The 19,652-nt window shown below is 41.6% G+C and overlaps 1 protein-coding gene across 2 annotated transcripts in view; it reads right to left on the reverse strand.

Annotated features, from left to right (window-relative positions):
• Positions 1-19,582, reverse strand: part of FAM210A (family with sequence similarity 210 member A) — a 37,719-nt gene extending 18,137 nt beyond the window's left edge. Inside the window, exon 1 of one of the 2 annotated variants that reach the window (XM_082853413.1) lies at positions 19,411-19,582. The gene's annotated coding sequence lies outside the window, so the exon portion shown is untranslated. The other variant, XM_082853414.1, reaches the window with a different exon arrangement.
• Positions 19,583-19,652: the final 70 nt, after the last annotated feature.

The following is a 19,652-nucleotide window of genomic DNA, read 5'->3' on the forward strand; positions in this document are numbered from 1 at the left end:
GCTCCTGAGCTGCACAGGCCAGATAAGAAACTCCAAGGAAAATTGAACAGATATTGGAATTTTCTTGGGGCCTGCCCACTAGCAGGACAACACAAGCTTTGCAACACCCCAGACCCCATACCCAACCGTGTCAGAAACCAGCCCCATCCACCAGCTATCTGACACTAGCTCTGAGACCCCTGGGCCCTGCAACCAGATTCCAGGACCTGGCTCTGTCTGCCAATAGGCTGGCACTAACCCCAGGACCTACCTTCACCCACTAGTGGGTGAGCAGCAGCCCCAGAGTCTCCTGGACCCTGACTCTGCTCACCAGTGAGCCAGCCCTAGCCCCAGGGCCCCCTGGGTTCTGCCGTCAGCCACCTTGTGACCTGGTCCTGCCAACCAGTGGCCAGCAGCCTCCACACAAGGCAGGGCCTGGCAACCAACCAGACCAGGGGCCAACCAAGCCTACCAGACTGCCCACATAGCCCACTACAACAGAAGGACCCATGCAGCCCTCATAGGGGGAAGCCCTAGAAAGCTAGGGTGATGAAAGGGAAGTGCACTGCTGGGACACATAGGATGACTCCTACAAAAGGCCACTTCTCCAAGGTCAGGAATGTAACTAACTTATCAGTTATGTTACAACAAAAACAGCAACTTAGGCAAAATGAGGCAAGAGAGGAACACATACCAAATGAAGGAACAAGATAAAACCCCAGAAGAAGAACTAAAAGTGGAGACAGGTAATCTACTTGATAAAGAGTTAGGACAGACAGACTTCCGGGAAGATGGCGGAAGAGTAAGACTCAAAGATCACCTTCCTCCCCACAGATACACCAGAAATACATCTACGCGTGGAACAACTCCTACGGAGCACCTACTGAACGCTGGCAGAAGACCTCAGACCTCCCAAAAGGCAAGGAACCCCCCACGTACCTGGTTAGGGCAAAAGAAAAAAATAAACAGAGACAAAAGGATAGGGACGGGTCCTGCACCAGCTGCACCAGCGGGAGGGAGCTGTGAAGGAGGAAATTTGTCCACACACTAGGAAGCCCCTTCGCGGGCGGAGGCTGCGGATGGCGGAGTGGGGGAGCTTCGGCGCCGCGGAGGAGAACACAGCAACAGGGGTGCGGAGGGCAAAGTGGAGAGATTCCAGCGCAGAGGATCGGGGCCGACCGGCACTCACCGGCACTCACCGGCATTCACCAGAGGCTTGTCTGCTCGCCGGACGGGGCGGGCGAGGCTGGGAGCTGAGGCTCCGGCTTCTGTCGGAGCGCCGGGAGAGGACTGAGGTTGGCGGCGTGAACACAGCCTGCAGGGCGTTAGTGCACTGCGGCTAGCCGGGAGGCAGTCTGGGGAAAAGTCCGGACCTGCCGAAGAGGCAAGAGACTTTTTCTTCCCTCTTTGTTTCCTGGTGCACGAGGAGAGGGGATTAAGAACGCTGCTTAAGAGAGGTCCAGAGACGGGCGCGAGCCGCGGCTAAAAGTGCGGAGCCCAGAGACAGACATGAGACGCTAAGGCCGCTGCTGCCGCCACCAAGAAGCCTGTGTGCGAACACAGGTCACTATCCACACCCCATTCTGGGGAGCCTGTGCAGCCCGCCACTGCCAGGGTCCGGGGATCCAGGGACAACTCCCCTGGGAGAACGCACGGCGCGCCTCAGGCTAGCAACGTCATGCCGGCCTCTGCCGCCGCAGGCCCGCCCCGCACTCCGAGACCCTCCCTACCCCCCCCCCCCCCCCCCCCCCGGCCTGAGTGAGCCAGACCCTCCGAATCAGCGGGCTCCTTTAACCCCGTCCTGTCTGAGCAAAGAACAGACGCCCTCCGGCAACCTACACGCACAGGCGGGGCCAAATCCAAAGCTGAGCCCCTGGGAGCTGTGAGAACAAAGAAGAGAAAGGGAAATCTCTCCCAGCAGCCTCAGAAGCAGCGGATTAAAGCTCCACAATCAACTTGATGTACCCTGCATCTGTGGAATACATGAATAGACAACGAATCATCCCAAATTAAGGAGCGGTGTGGATGAAAAGCTCTTGGTGCTGCAGCCAGGAGTTAGTGCTGTGCCTCTGAGGTGGGAGAGCCAACTTCAGGACACTGGTCCACAAGAGGCCTCCCAGCTGCACATAATATCAAACGGCGAAAATCTCCCAGAGATCTCCATCTCAACGCCAGCACCCAGCTTCACTCAACGACCAGCAAGCTACAGTGCTGGACATCCTATGCCAAACAACTAGCAAGACAGGAACACAACCCCACCCATTAGCAGAGAGGCTGCCCAAAATCATAATAAGTCTACAGACACCCCCAAAACACACCACGAGACGTGGACCTGCCCACCAGAAAGACAAGATCCAGCCTCATCCACCAGAACACAGGCACTAGTACCCTCCACCAGGAAGCCTACACAACCCACTGAACCAACCTTAGCCACTGGGGACAGACACAAAAAACAGGAACTACGAACCTTCAGCCTGCAAAAAGGAGACCCCAAACACAGTAAGATAAGCAAAATGAAAAGACAGAAAAACACACAGCAGATGAAGGAGCAAGATAAAAACCCACCAGACCTAACAAATGAAGAGGAAATAGGCAGTCTACCTGAAAAAGAATTCAGAATAATGATAGTAAAGATGATCCAAAATCTTGGAAATAGAATAGACAAAATTCAAGAATCAGTTAACAAGGACCTAGAAGAACTAAAGATAAAACAAACAATGATGAACAACACAATAAATGAAATGAAAAATACTCTAGATGGGATCAATAGCAGAATAACTGAGGCAGAAGAACGGATAAGTGACCTGGAAGATAAAATAGTGGAAATAACTTCTGCAGAGCAGAATAAAGAAAAAAGAATGAAAAGAACTGAGGACAGTCTCAGAGACCTCTGGGACAACATTAAATGCACCAACATTCGAATTATAGGGGTTCCAGAAGAAGAAGAGAAAAAGGGACTGAGAAAATATTTGAAGAGATTATAGTTGAAAACTTCCCTAATATGGGAAAGGAAATAGTTAATCAAGTCCAGGAAGCACAGAGAGTCCCATACAGGATAAATCCAAGGAGAAACACGGCAAGACACATATTAATCAAACTGTCAAAAATTAAATACAAAGAAAACATATTAAAAGCAGCAAGGGAAAAACAACAAATAACACACAAGGGAATCCCCATAAGGTTAACAGCTGATCTTTCAGCAGAAACTCTGCAAGCCTGAAGGGAGTGGCAGGACATACTGAAAGTGTTGAAGGAGAAAAACCTGCAACCAAGATTACTCTACCCAGCAAGGATCTCATTCAGATTTGATGGAGAAATTAAAACCTTTACAGACAAGCAAAAGCTGAGAGAGTTCAGCACCACCAAACCAGCTCTACAACAACTGCTAAAGGAACTTCTCTAGGCAAGAAACACAAAAGAAGGAAAAGACCTACAATAACGAACCCAAAACAGTTAAGAAAATGGGAATGGGAACACACATATCGATAATTACCTTAAATGTAAATGGACTAAATGCTCCCATCAAAAGACAGATTGCCTGAATGGATACAAAAACAAGACGCATATATTTGCTGTCTACAAGAGACCCACTTCAGACCTAGAGACACACACAGACTGAAAGTAAGGGGATGGAAAAAGGTATTTCATGCAAATGGAAACCAAAAGAAAGCTGGAGTAGCAATTCTCATATCAGACAAAATAGACTTTAAAACAAAGACTATTAGAAGAGACAAAGAAGGACACTACATAATGATCAAGGGATCGATCCAAGAAGAAGATATAACAATTGTAAATATTTATGCACCCAACATAGGAGCACCTCAATACATAAGGCAAATACTGACAGCCATAAAAGGGGAAATCGACAGTAACACATTCATAGTAGGAGACTTTAACACCCCACTTTCACCAATGGACGGATCATCCAAAATGAAAATAAATAAGGAAACACAAGCTTTAAATGATACATTAAACGAGATAGACTTAATTGATATTTATAGGACATTCCATCCAAGAACAACAGAATACACATTTTTCTCAAGTGCTCATGGAACATTCTCCAGGATAGATCATATCTTGGGTCACAAATCAAGCCTTGGTAAATTTAAGAAAATTCAAATTGTATCAAATATCTTTTCCGACCACAACGCTATGAGACTAGATATCAATTACAGGAAAAGATCTGTAAAAAATACAAACACATGGAGGCTAAACAATACACTACTTAATAACGAAGTGATCACTGAAGAAATCAAAGAGGAAATCAAAAAATACCTAGAAACAAATGACAATGGAGACACGACGACTCAAAATCTATGGGATGCAGCAAAAGCAGTTCTAAGAGGGAAGTTTATAGCAATACAATCCTACCTTAAGAAACAGGAAACATCTCAAATAAAAAACCTAAACTTGCACCTAAAGCAATTAGAGAAAGAAGAACAAAAAAACCCCAAAGTTAGCAGAAGGAAAGAAATCATAAAAATCAGATCAGAAATAAATGAAAAAGAAATGAAGGAAACGATAGCAAACATCAATAAAACTAAAAGCTGGTTCTTTGAAAGGATAAACAAAATTGATAAACCATTAGCCAGACTCATCAAGAAAAAAAGGGAGAAGACTCAAATCAATAGAATTAGAAATGAAAAAGGAAAAGTAACAACTGACACTGCAGAAATACAAAAGATCATGAGAGATTACTACAAGCAGCTCTATGCCAATAAAATGGACAACCTGGAAGAAATGGACAAATTCTTAGAAAGGCACAACCTGCCAAGACTGAATCAGGAAGAAATAGAAAATATGAACAGACCAATCACAAGCACTGAAATTGAAGCTGTGATTAAAAATCTTCCAACAAGCAAAAGCCGAGGACCAGATGGCTTCACAGGCGAATTCTATCAAACATTTAGAGAAGAGCTATCACCTATCCTTCTCAAACTCTTCCAAAATATAGCAGAGGGAGGAACACTCCCCAACTCATTCTACGAGGCCACCATCACCCTGACACCAAAACCAGACAAAGATGTCACAAAGAAAACTACAGGCCAATATCACTGATGAACATAGATGCAAAAATCCTCAACAAAATACTAGCAAACAGAATCCAACAGCACATTAAATGGATCATACACCATGATCAAGTGGGGTTTATTCCAGGAATGCAAGGATTCTTCAATATATGCAAATCAATCAACGTGATACACCATATTAACAAATTGAAGGAGAAAAACCATATGATCATCTCAATAGATGCAGAGAAAGCTTTTGACAAAATTCAACACCCATTTATGATAAAAACCCTGCAGAAAGTAGGCATAGAGGGAACTTTCCTCAACATAATAAAGGCCATATATGACAAACCCACAGCCAACATCGTCCTCAATGGTGAAAAACTGAAAGCATTTCCACTAAGATCAGGAACAAGACAAGGTTGCCCACTCTCACCACTCTTATTCAACATAGTTTTGGAAGTTTTAGCCACAGCAATCAGAGAAGAAAAGGAAATAAAAGGAATCCAAATCGGAAAAGAAGTAAAGCTGTCACTCTTTGCAGATGACATGATACTATACATAGAGAATCCTAAAGATGCTACCAGAAAACTACTAGAGCTAATCAATGAATTTGGTAAAGTAGCAGGATACAAAATTAATGCACAGAAATCTCTTGCATTCCTATACACTAAAGATGAAAAATCGGAAAGTGAAATCAAGAAAACACTCTCATTTACCATTGCAACAAAAAGAATAAAATATCTAGGAATAAACCTACCTAAGGAGACAAAAGACCTGTATGCAGAAAATTATGACACTGGTGAAAGAAATTAAAGATGATACAAATAGATGGAGAGATATACCATGTTCTTGGATTGGAAGAATCAACATTGTGAAAATGACTCTACTACCCAAAGCAATCTACAGATTCAATGCAATCCCTATCAAACTACCACTGGCATTTTTCACAGAACTAGAACAAAAAATTTCACAATTTGTATGGAAACACAAAAGACCCCGAATAGCCAAAGCAATCTTGAGAACGAAAAACGGAGCTGGAGGAATCAGGCTCCCTGACTTCAGACTATACTACAAAGCTACAGTAATCAAGACAGTATGGTACTGGCACAAAAACAGAAATATAGATCAATGGAACAGGATAGAAAGCCCAGAGATAAACCCACGCACATATGGTCACCTTATCTTTGATAAAGGAGGCAGGAATGTACAGTGGAGAAAGGACAGCCTCTTCAATAAGTGGTGCTGGGAACACTGGACAGCTACATGTAAAAGTATGAGATTAGATCACTCCCTAACACCATACACAAAAATAAGCTCAAAATGGATTAAAGACCTAAATGTAAGGCCAGAAACTATCAAACTCTTAGAGGAAAACATAGGCAGGACACTCTATGACATAAATCACAGCAAGGTCCTTTTTGACCCACCTCCTAGAGAAATGGAAATAAAAACAAAAGTAAACAAATGGGACCTAATGAAACTTAAAAGCTTTTGCGCAGCAAAGGAAACCATAAAGAAGACCAAAAGACAACCCTCAGAAAGGGAGAAAATATTTGCAAATGAAGCAACTGACAAAGGATTAATCTCCAAAATTTATAAGCAGCTCATGCAGCTTAATAACCAAAAAAACAAACAACCCAATCCAAAAATGGGCAGAAGACCTAAATAGACATTTCTCCAAAGAAGATATACAGATTGCCAACAAACACATGAAAGAATGCTCAACATCACTAATCATTAGAGAAATGCAAATCAAAACTACAATGAGATATCATCTCACACCAGTCAGAATGGCCATCATCAAAAAATCTAGAAACAATAAATGCTGGAGAGGGTGTGGAGAAAAGGGAACCCTCTTACACTGTTGGTGGGAATGTAAGTTGATACAGCCACTGTGGAGAACAGTATGGAGGTTCCTTAGAAAACTACAAAAAGAACTACCATATGACCCAGCAATCCCACTACTGGGCATAGACCCTGAGAAAACCATAATTCAAAAAGAGTCATGTACCAAAATGTTCATTGCAGCTCTATTTACAATAGCCCAGAGATGGAAACAACCTAAGTGTCCATCATCGGATGAATGGATAAAGAAGATGTGGCACATATATACAATGTAATATTACTCAGCCATAAAGAGAAATGAAATTGAGCTATTTGTAATGAGGTGGATAGATCTAGAGTCTGTCATACAGAGTAAAGTAAGTCAGAAAGAGAGAGACAAATACCGTATGCTAACACATATATATGGAATTTAAGAAAAAAAAATGTCATGAAAAACCTAGGGGTGAAACAGGAATAAACACACAGACTTACTAGAGAATGGACTTGAGGCTATGGGGAGGGGGAAGGGTAAACGGTGACAAAGCGAGAGAGAGGCATGGACATATATACACTACCAAATGTAAGGTAGATAGCTAGTGGGAAGCAGCCGCATAGCACAGGGAGATCAGCTTGGTGCTTTGTGACCGCCTGGAGGGGTGGGATAGGGAGGGTGGGAGGGAGGGAGATGCAAGCGGGAAGAGATATGGGAACATATGTATATATATAACTGATTCATTTTGTTGTGAAGCTGAAACTAACATACCATTGTAAAGCAATTATACTCCAATAAAGATGTTAAAATGAAAAAAAAAAGTTAGGACAGTTATCATAAAGATGATCAAATAACTCAGGAGAAGAATGGATGCACAGAGAGATAAGTTAGAAGCTTTAAAAAAGAATTAGAAAATATAAAGAACAACCAAACAGAAATGAAGAATACAATAACTGAAATGAAAAATATGCTAGAAGGAATCAACAGTATACTTAGTGATACAGAGGCATAGATCAGTGAGCTGGAAGACAGAGTAGTGGAAATCACTGTTCTGAACAGGAAATAGAAAAAACAATGAAAAGAAATGAGAGCAGTTTAAGAGACCTCTGGGACAACATCAAGTGGACTAATATTCACATTATTGGGGTCCCAGAAGGAGAAGACAGAGAGAAAGGGGATGAGAACATACCTAAGGAGGTAAAAGACCTGTACTTGAACACTGATGAAAGAAACTGAAGATGACACAAACAAATGGAAAGATATACCATGTTCATAGATTGGAAAAATATTTTTAAAATGACCATACTACCCAAGGCGATCTTCAGATTCAATGCAATCTCTATCAAAATACCAAGGGCATTTTTCACAGAAATAGAAAAAATAATTTCAATATTTGTATGGAAACACAAAAGACCCCCAAATAGCCAAAACAATCTTGAGAAAGAACAGAGCTGGAGGAATCAGTCCCTGACTTCAGACTACAATAATCAATCAGTATGGTACTGGCACAAAAAGAGACACAGATCAGAGGAACAAAATAGACAGCCCAGAAATAAACCCCTGCACTTATGGTCAATTAATCTACAACAAAGAAGGCAAGAATATACAATGGAAAAAAGAGTCTCTTTAGTAAGTGGTGCTGGAAAACTGGACAGCTACATGTAAAAAAATTAGAACATTCTCTAACACCATATACAAAAATAAACTCAAAATGCATTAAATACCCAAATGTAAGACCAGATAGTATAAAACTCTTAGAGGAAAACACAGGCAGAACACTCTTTGACATAAATTGCAGCATTATTTTTTTGGCCCCATCTCCTAAAGCACAGGAAATAAAAGCAAAATAAACAAATGGGACCTAATTAAACTTAAAGCTTTTGCACAGCAAAGGAAACCATCGGTAAAATGAACAAGACAACCTCCTGAATGGGAGAAAATATTTGCAAATGACGTAACCGATAAGGAGTTATATCCAAAATATATAAATAGCTCATAAAACTCAATATCAAACAACAACAAAAACTACCACAACCCAATTACAAAATGGGCACAAGACCTGAATAGACATTTTTCCAAAGACATACAGATGGCCAACAGGCACCTGAAAAGATGCTCAACACTGTTAATCATCAGAGAAATGCACAAAGGTTGGCGAGGATATGGAGAAAAGGGAACCCTTGTACGCTGCTGATGGAAATGTAAATTGGTGCAGCCAATTTGGTGCAGTGGAAAACAGTATAGGAGGTTTCTCAAAAGAACTAAAATTGAACTACCATATGACCCAGCAATTCCACTCCTAAGTATATATCTGAAAAAATGAAAACATGAAAAATATTGAAAAAATTCAAAAAGATACATGCACCCCAACATTCACTGCAGCATTATTTACAATTGCTAAGATATGGAAGCAACCTAAATGTCTATCAACAGATGAATGGATAAAGAAGATGTGGTATATATAAATGGAATACTACTCAGCCATAAAAAAACAAAATTTTTTCATATGCAACAACATGGATGGACTTGCAGGATATCAGGTTAAGTGAAATAAGTCACAGAAAGACAAATACTGTATGGTATCACTTATATGTGGAATCTAAAAAGAACAAACTAGTGAATATGACAAAAAAGAAACACAGAGAACAAACTAGTGGTTACTAGTTGGGAGAGGGAAGGGAGGAGGGGAAAAATAGGGGTAGAGGATTAAGAGGTACAAACTACAATGGATAAAATAAACTACAAGGATATCCTGTACAACACAGGGAATATAGCAAATATTTTATAACTATAAATGGAATATAACCTTAAAAATTGTGAATCACTATGTTGTACACCTAAAACTTACACACTACATCAACTATACCTCAATTTAAAAAAAAAAAAGAAGGAAATCTTCCCATTTGCAACAACATGGATAAACCTTGAGGGCTTTATGTTAAACAAAGTAAGTCAGAAAGGAAAAGAAAAATATTGTATGATCTCACTTATATGTGGAATCTTAAAAACAACAACAAAGACCCAAACTCAAATTTGTACATACAGAGAATGGAGTGGTGGTTGCTGGGGAGGGCAGGGGGGTGAGGGAAGAACGCCTGGTGAAATGGATGAAGGTGTTCAAAAGGTACAAGCTTCCAGTTATAAAATACGTAAGTAGTCATGAGGATGCAACGCACAGCATGGTGACTATAATTAATATTGCATTGTATATTTGAAAGTTACTAGGAAAGTAGATCTTAAAAGTTCTTATCACAAGAAAAAAATTCTGTAACTATGTGAGATGATGGATATTAACTAGACTGTGGTGATCATTTTGCAATATATACAAATATCTGAATCATTATGTTATACAGCTGAAACTAACACAATGTTACATATCAATTATATCTCAATTGAAAAAAAGATGTTCATGCTCATCAGCATGTCTCTAGAGAATTGCAAATTAAAACAAGATACCACTACACATCTATTAGAATGACTAATATCCAAAACACTGACAACAAATGCTGCGGAGGTTGTGGAACAACAGCAACAGTCATTCATTGCTGGTGGGAATGCAAAATGGTACAGTCACTTTGGAAGACAGTTTGGCAGTTTCGTATAAGCTAAACGTAGGCTTACAATGAGTCAGCAATAGCACTCCTAGGTACTTAACCAAAATGAGCTGAAAATTTACATCCACACAAAAACCTGCACACAAATGTTTATAGCAGCTTAATTCATAATTGCCAAAAACTGGACATAACCAAGAAGTCCTTGAATAGATGAGTGGATAAACAAACTGATATACTGTATGATTCCAACATTCTGGAAGAGGTGTGACATTCTGGAAGAGGTGAAACTATAGAGATCAGTGGTAAAAAGATCAGTGGTTTCCAGGGTGGGGGAGGGAAGGGATGAATAGAAGGAGCACAGGACATTTTTAGGGGAGTGAAACATTCTGTATGATACTGTAATGGTGGATAAATGTCATTATGCAATTGCTAAAACCCACAAAAATAAATACACAACACAAAGAGTGAGCCCTAATGTGAACTATGAACTTTAGTTAATAATGTATTGATATTGTTCATCAATTCTAAAAAACGTACCACACTAATACAAGATGTCAATAATAGGGGAAACAGTGTGTGGGTGGGTGGGGTGGATAAGGGGGGAATTCTCTGTACTATCTCTGCGCCATGTTTCTATAAACCTAAACTTCGCTAAAATAGTCCATTCATTAATTTCTTTAAAGACAGTACACTGTGGCCTTACCCAATACAACTGATACATAGTATAACTTTAACTTGAAGTACAGGTATGAGAACAGGATAAACGTAGAACTCATCAGGTTGAAACATAATAAAAAGGATAAATGAAGGAAAGAACTGCCTCTACTTATACAAAGTCCTCAATTACCATCAAACAGGAGGAAATTTGAATTTTCTCCTTTCAACAGATTAATATTCTAATTTATTCATTTTGATCTCTCTCTTAATCACACCTTGACTGCTGTTTCAAATCAAATTGAGTTTGCTGTTTAGAAAAAGTAACAGGATGCAAATTTATTTGCAGCACTTTCTGGGCTGTTACTTTCCTGCTCCGTAAGGCACTGGATGGCTTCAACTTAATTTCTATTATATAATCCATCTTCTTCAATCTATTCTGCTTTTAAGCTTTCTATTACCAAAACTGAGCCACTAAAGCTGTGGCAATGATGAAGCCATTGTTAAATTTCTAATCTTCAGAAAAGGTTAAATTATGCCCCCTAGTGAATTCCCAAGGAATTTCATTAATGACTCATTGATTTCCCCAGCTTGTAAAGAAAATCAAATTTTCCAAAATTACTACACAAATATCTTAATTTACACAAAATGTTTCTCTTTTTTAATCTCTTTTCAGAGGCTCTAAGTTCAACAAGGCAAGTCAGGGTGATTTGTTATGGTAACACTGGTCCAGAATCCACGTGGTTCCAGACTTCCACCCACTTCCCTTTTGGGCTGTGGCAGGTGTTATCCCATTGCAATGGGAAGAATGCAAGCTTTACAGTCAGAAAGACTAGTTCCGACCTTTTCTGGAATTACTTTACTTAGCTCTTTTCCTCATTCCTAAAATGGAGTTAAATACACTTTTATCATATTGCATTTATATGATTAAATGAGATAAAGTATAGTATCTAGCACTTAATATGCTGGATCAATAATTAATTCTAGCTTTCTTTCTTCGTCGTCTCATCTACTGACCTGGTCAAACCAAGCTCACAGTCTTCCTTCATCTAAACTTCTGCCATTATTCCATTTGTTTGACCCATGCAAAATCCCAGCCTCTCTAGCAATACACTCCACTGGTCATACCTTTGTCACTGAAATAATCTGTTACTGACCCACAACTGAAATCCTCAAACTATACTATCCCACTCTCTTCAGCCTCTTCTTCTTCCAGCTTCCACTCCTTTACTCTCTCTGGACTCTAGTTCCAGGACCTTGTCCCACTCTACCCTCCTTTTCCTTCAAATCCAACAGCTCCTCCTGGTTTCACTCTTAAGTCTTTATCCAGCCTGGATTCTACAGTGCATTACTTGAATCACTACTTTGTCCTTCTGCAACACCAGACCACAAAATCTAATCCAGAGCCAGTCCAACCATCTGTTTTTCCCACAACTACATCCCACAATCATAGCTGAGCACTAACAAAAGCCACATAACTGAGTAAATTAGTACCAGCATACATTGATGGTACATCATTCTATCTCAGAAAGGCTCTGAATGCTGTGACAACCGATAATGGTTTCTAATCAGATGAGCTTCCTCCACCATTCCTCATTTTTCCCAATCTCTTCAAGCCTCATACTTCACTTTCAGATGGTAAAATATAAAGTATACATCAGATCATGTCTCTCCTCTGTTTAAAGCTCCCCAATTTCTCCCAAGGTAAGTCCTTACAACTGCCTACAATGCCTTACACCAGCAGTCCCCAACCCTTTTGGCACCAGGGACCAGTTTTGTGGAAGACAATTTTTCCATGGACTGGGGGCAGGGCATCGGGGGTGGGGATAGGTGCAGGTGGTAATGCGAGCGATGGGGAGCGGCAGATGAAGGTTTGCACCGCTGCTCACCTCCTGCTGTGTGGCCCAGTTCCTAACAGGCCGTGGACCGGTAATGGTCCGAGGCCAGGGAGTTGGGGACCCCTGCCTTATACAACCTTCTACCTTTCCCTCACTGAATACATCACCTACTCTCAGTCTGTGCCTTGCTCACTCTCCTCCAGCCACACTAGCCCCCTACAGCTCTTCGAACATGCTAAAAAGGCCCCTGCTTTAAGACCTCTGCATTAACTGTTCCCTCTGCTTGGAAGAGTCTTTCTCCAGATATCTGCATGACTAACTCTTTCACTTCCTACAAGTCTTTGTTCAAATGGTACCCGCTCCATGGGGTCACTGCTCCCAATCCTTTCTCTTCCAGCCCTGTCATCCCAATATTGCTTATCTCGCTCTATTTGTTTCTTTTTCCATAGCACTTATTGTCTAACACCCTACATGATTCACTTATTTATTATTGTTTTAGGATAATTATTATTCACTTATTATTATCATTTAAGTCCATTTAAGGACTGACAAGGACAGAATTTTTTTTCCCCTGTTTTGTTCACTACTGCATCTCAGGTGCCGACAACAAAGGTTGGCTGGCACATAGGAGGCACCTAATATTTGTTAAATGAATAATTAGATAAAGCTATCCTCCACTTCCCCTTAAAAATGAACCAAAATTATTAGGGGATGAATTTTCTCAACTTCAGCCTTCTCCCTTCCAGTTACCTGCATCCAAACCCATCTCAGGGTTAGTTAACTGCCTCCTCAGAAAATGAACTAGCCCTCCATTCAAAGCCCATTCCTCCATCTGTGTTCTAGATCTAAACTCTTCCTGTGTCTTCCAAGAATTCTGCTCAGCCAAGTTTTCCTTGTATTTTTCTACTGCTATTCTTTTTCCTGTACTCCAACTGCCCTCTCCTCTGGCTTCTTTCCTTCAGCATATACATATGCAATTAAGAAAATATGTCTCTCTATAGTATCTGCCCAATTTCCAATTACCTTCACTTCATTTAAGGATCCCCAGTTTAGTGGCAGCGAAGTCACTGTAATTTCTGACCCACAGAGAAGAGCAATCATAGAGCTCTTCATGGATGCTGGGGCTCCCCTCACAAATTTAATTCTCCCAGTCATGGTGAAAAGTTTCTCTTCTGGACTCCCCCAGAGTGGGTGAGCTGCTCTTATGTGTTAAATCCACTCTACCATTCCAGTGTCCCTAAGCCTTTGGACCCCTTCCTCTTTAGTGTACCAAGGCAGGTCTGGCATTTCAACTTCATTTAGCGTGGGTCACCTTTTGGTCCATGCTTCAGCCAACCAATCAAACTGTTGAGAGCCCTTTCTAACCCCTCAAGCTATAAAAGTGAATCAAGAGGGCTTCCCTGGTGGCGCAGTGGTTGAGAGTCCACCTGCCGATGCAGGGGACATGGGTTCGTGCCCCGGTCCGGGAAGATCCCACATGCCGTGGAGCGGCTGGGCCCGTGAGCCATGGCCGCTGAGCCTGCACGTCCGGAGCCTGTGCTCCGCAACGGGAGAGGCCACAACAGTGAGAGGCCCGCGTACCGCAAAAAAAAAAAATAATAAAAAAATAAATAAAAAAAAGTGAATCAAGAATCTCTACTTAGTGGGCCTATATCAGTAAATTTAGCCCGGCCCAACTTTATGTTCCTTCCACCATTATCCCACATCCTTAATATCCATTCCTAAACATATCCCCCAGATTTCCATGTGTATAAACAAATAAACATTCCTGCCATTTTTTAAGAGTATGGCACACCCCCTCAGGTCACACTTTGTAGCTGACCCTTGAGGGATTGTTAGGGTGGGAATCTAGTTATAGGTCTAGAAGCAAAGAAGTGTGGTAGAGGTAGTTCTTGAGGAGAATCAATCAGCAATGTCTAGCCTTCAGGGAAGGTCATTACAGGTTAACTTCCTCAAACAGGAGTGGAAAGACTGCTTCTACCGCCAAAGAAGACTAATGAAAACTTAGGGGTTCAATATTCCATTCCAAATTTGAGGATCTCAACCTTCCCCAGTCAATGCTCTCATTTTAACAGCAGACACCCTGTTAGAATGGGAATTCATTTTGCATTGTAATCCAGCCACTCTGCAGGATAAGAGTTTGGTTTTCAGCAATCTCAGCTCTGCATCTATGTGAGAAGGGCAGACATAGAAACTTTCTGGTCATTTATACAGAGCTTGAGCTGGGAATTTCAAGACCTGAGCTCATCACTCTCCACCTCCCACCCCCCTTTCTCCGAAAACAGAGCAACCAGTCAGTCTCATTACACTTGTTCATCATCTGGGAAAAATGTTTTAAATCTTCAAATACATGATCACCCAGAACCTGGTCTTTCATTAAGTATCTGAGTAGTAGTATCCAATGGTGGTATTTTGCATATCTCTATTGTCATATCACATCGTGGGCTACAGTGCCTGCCTTCTTTACCACTAAAAATAGTCAAGGGTGCCTTTAAATCTAATCAGATTAGAGAACCAATTTCAGGAATGCCATAACCAATCCAGAAAATTCATCCTTAAGATTCTGTTCCTCTAGAACCACTCTCAGTACCAAAATCTGAATCAGACAGGGTTCTCCAGAGATACAGAACTAACAGGAAAAAACATATACATATATCTATATCTACCTATTGAGAATCTATTATTAGATTGTTTATTTAAATAGATATATTTATTTTAAGGAACTGGCTCACACAATTGTGAGGGCTACACATCTGAAATGTGTAGAGCGGATTTGCAGGCTGGAAACTCATACAAGAGTTGACGCCACATGCAGTGGTTGAGAATCCGCCTGCCAGTGCAGGGGACACGGGTTCCATCCCTGGTCCGGGAAGATCCCACATGCCGCGGAGCAACTAAGCCCGTGCGCCACAACTACTGAGCCTGTGCTCTAGAGCCCACGAGCCACACCTACTGAGCCTGCATGCTACAACTACTGAAGCCCGTGCGCCTAGAGCCCATGCTCCACAACAAGAGAAGCCACCACAGTAAGAAGCCGTGCACCACAACGAAGAGTAGCCCCAGCTTGCCGCAACTAGAGAAAGCCTGCGTGCAGCAATGAACACCCAACACAGCGAAAAATAAATAAATTAAATAAATAAATTTTAAAAAAAAAGAATTGATGCCACAGCCTTGGGATTTTTTTCTTCTTGAGGCACCTCAGTTTGAAATTTAGGTTTTCAATTGATTGAATGAGGCTCACCCGTATTATGAAGGGTAATCTCCTTAAAGTCAATTGATTACAGATGTTGACACATTTTCAAAATACCATCACAGTATCACTTAATAGGTACTATAGCCATGTCTAGTTAACATATAAAACTAATCATCACACATATAAACTTACAGATTTCTCAAGCAAATCTTTACTTTCTATTACAGGAAAAACCTTTGAAACAATAATATCTTATGTGTTCAAAAAAGGCAATAAAATTTCAGTAGGGACACTTCGGCTGAGCGGACTGAAGGAATGAACAGTTCTTCCAAAACTATTTGGAGAAACACAGCTTCTACAACCACCTCTCTTTCCTACCTCCAAGAACACTATCATTCCTAGGAAGCTATAACATTGTATCTACATTTTAAAAACAATTTTTATGTTTCAAAAATGTGATCTTCAACTCCACAACAGAAATGACACCTTAAAATTACCCACCTCTGAGTGCTCTCACTTTAAGGGATGGTATCTATTGAAACTGTTGCTTGCCTTTAGTCTGACCAGAAAACTTACAAATTACTACTTCATTTTCTCTCACTGACAAAAGTATAACATCTTATGGAAAAACCCAAACGAACTTTTTGGCCAACCCAATACAAACCAGTAGAAATCCAAACCAGTCTGGGTGAATAATGGACCAAATAATCAAAACAGCACATAAAGAAATCTTATAAATAGGCTGAAATAAATCCTGTATGTCCTTTCAAAAAAAAAATGGGATTTTTAAAAACCTCTCTAGGTTATTCATTCATCCATTACCACCCCACTATGTGCCAGGCACTGTTCAAGGCACCTGGGTTAAACCACTGAACAAAATGATGATCCCTGTCTTGCTAGAGTTCATACGCTAGCAAGACAACATCCTTATCCAGCTATTTTCTCTCTGAACATAATAACCCAAGCATTAAGAAGTATCAAAACATTTTCTGAAAATCTACTATGTTTCAGTCAACTTCCAGTTCTGAGCCTGGCCTTAAACTGGCACTGTTTCATCATCAGCATAGAGTCTGATTTCTGGAGTCAGGCTGCCTGGATCCAAAACCTAGCCCACCACTACTTCCCAGTTGCATAACGTTGGACAAGTTACTTACCCCTCACCTATAAAACAAAAATAATCATAGCAACTATCCCACTGAAAATGTAAGAGTTAAATGACTTCAAATGTATAAAGCACTTAATTTGGCACACAGAAGGTACTAAACTATCAGCTATTATTATTTTAATTCAACTTCCAGAAAACCATTTATTACTCAGGCAATGGTGGGAAACATAACACCAATGGTAACTTTTAAAATATTCTTATCTAGCCCATTTACTCTCTCGATCACTACTACCTTCAAGAGTTCATACTCCATTCTTGAAACCAGTGGGTAATCATTAAATCCATTTCACCTGTAACCTGCCTTACACCCTTTTCCAATCACCTTTCCCCACACTCCCACCTCAGACAGCCCTACTTCTTTATTCTTTATCCCATAAATACCCAGAGCCCTTCGCTTTAGGATAGATAGACTAGTTTTCCTGTCTCCTCACTTGCTTGCCTTGTGAATAAACCCTCTCTTTGCTGCGAACCTGAGCATCTCAGTGTTTGGCTTGCTGGGAGTTGGGCAAAACGAACCTGGTTCAGAAATATTCTCAACGAAATCTACTTGACTTCTAGTTAACTTTAATAAAAACTACAAAATGTGATCTCTATATATCTCATTCACAACATCAATTCACAGTAGAGTTTGTATAAACATATAATTAGGAGGCTTTTAATCTAATGAGAAAATTTCTTAAAAAGTCAAAATTAGATTCCTTTTCCATAAAATTACAACAGCAACTATCATAAGAAACTTTAGCATTGGAACCAGCATATATGGATATGTAATTAGCCAGTTCTAAATGCATGAATACGCAATAACACATTCAATCTCTAGGATAACCTTTGCAGTTGTCAATAATAATGAACTCAGGTGGAGAGCAAAACAACCTACTATAAAAATAAACAACAAAGAGAAAAGTAAAAATATGCCATGTGGAAAAATATATTTTCCCAATACGCTGTGAAAAGTAACAAGTACTACTAAATCACACTGAGGAAGAGACATTTCGTCATAGTGATTTTCTACACGTCAGCTGTGGCAGGCCACTAATTTATGTTTAGAGAAATAAATAAGGATACATTTAGCTGAATTTTTAGGTTTGATGCTTAAACTTTCTTGGAAGGATCACTGGCTATTTTGTATGCATAAAGAGTATTTACAGACACATACTCAAGTAATCTTACTTGTGTTATGAGGGCGGTAAGTATCAAAGGTGCATGCATCACTATGGTAAAAAAAAAATCAACCTCGAAAAACAAAATAATGAACTGGTTAATTCTCAACTTAGCTCACTGCATATAATAAAAAAAAAAAACAAGTACAGTCATCTAAAATGGATGGTTCATCCTCATTCATTAAAAACAGACTTCATTCTTGGTCCAAAGTTTATAAGTGGTCAACAACCTCAGAAAGGTTAGTGCCCACAATTTAGAATTTTGACTCGATTGTAAAGTACATGCTGCGAATGTTGCTTTCCCCCAGGCGAAGTCTAGTGGCTAATATAACTGCGTCTACTGACAAGTATGCAGGCTAGTGAACCTATTTCCAAAGCTGCTTTTAAACGGATCAATTTTGGTGAAGAATAATGGAAAACGTATTTCTGATCCCGTTTTACACCCTTCAGGTGGGAGGTGCTGAGGCACAAAGCATCAACAATTTTAGGTCCACAGGCACAGTTTTGACCCCAGTCTGGGGTGGTAAGCAGGTACCTGCGACTCTCCAGTAGATATTTAAGGGAAAGGACGAACAAAGCGTGTTGACTCCCCAACCATCCCATACCAAAATCCAGAAAACACAGATACTACCAGGAAGGTGTTTCTCCTAAACAGGTGTGGGCTGCCCCTTCCTTCAGAGTCTGACAGATGAGAACGGCCCTCTCGAGAGAAGTCTGGCTGAACCTCCCGAATGCGGCGGTAGGGAGCGACACGCGGTCCCCGGGGAGAAGTAGGGCGCCGCGCGTTTCCGAATCAAGTCCGAGCGCGGGGGCTCTGAGGCCCCTCCCGGCCGGCGTCCAAGTAAAGGCAGAGCAAAGGGTGAAGGTGGCAGAGCGGAGGCTGGAAAACCGCTCCACAGACAGGGTTTGCAGGACACCGGCGCACAGCGAAGGGCGGGGTGACCTCTGTCCGCCCCGGGGGCGCTCACCGCCGCGTACCACGTTGAGGAGGCCCCGCCGACTGCCCGGCCCCGCCCCCAGAGGCCTCGACCCAGGATACCTCAGGACCTGAGGCCGCCGCCGCCGCTCCCCGCCGTGCGGCCGCTTGAAGCCCCCGCCGTGTCCCTCCGCAGAGCCACCAGCCGAGCGTGGGTCAGGGCGCCGAAAGCCGCGTGCTCAGGCGACCCGGCCTCCGGCCCGCCCGCCCAACACACCGGCCCCACCAACCACTGGCTCGCACCGCTCTTGCCGGCGCCCTCAGCACGGCGCGCGCGGCACGCCGGGACTCGGGGTTCCGGGACA

This window comes from Leucopleurus acutus, assembly GCF_964270905.1.
Source record: "Leucopleurus acutus genome assembly, chromosome: 13".
NCBI classification, from domain to species: Eukaryota; Metazoa; Chordata; class Mammalia; order Artiodactyla; family Delphinidae; genus Leucopleurus; species Leucopleurus acutus.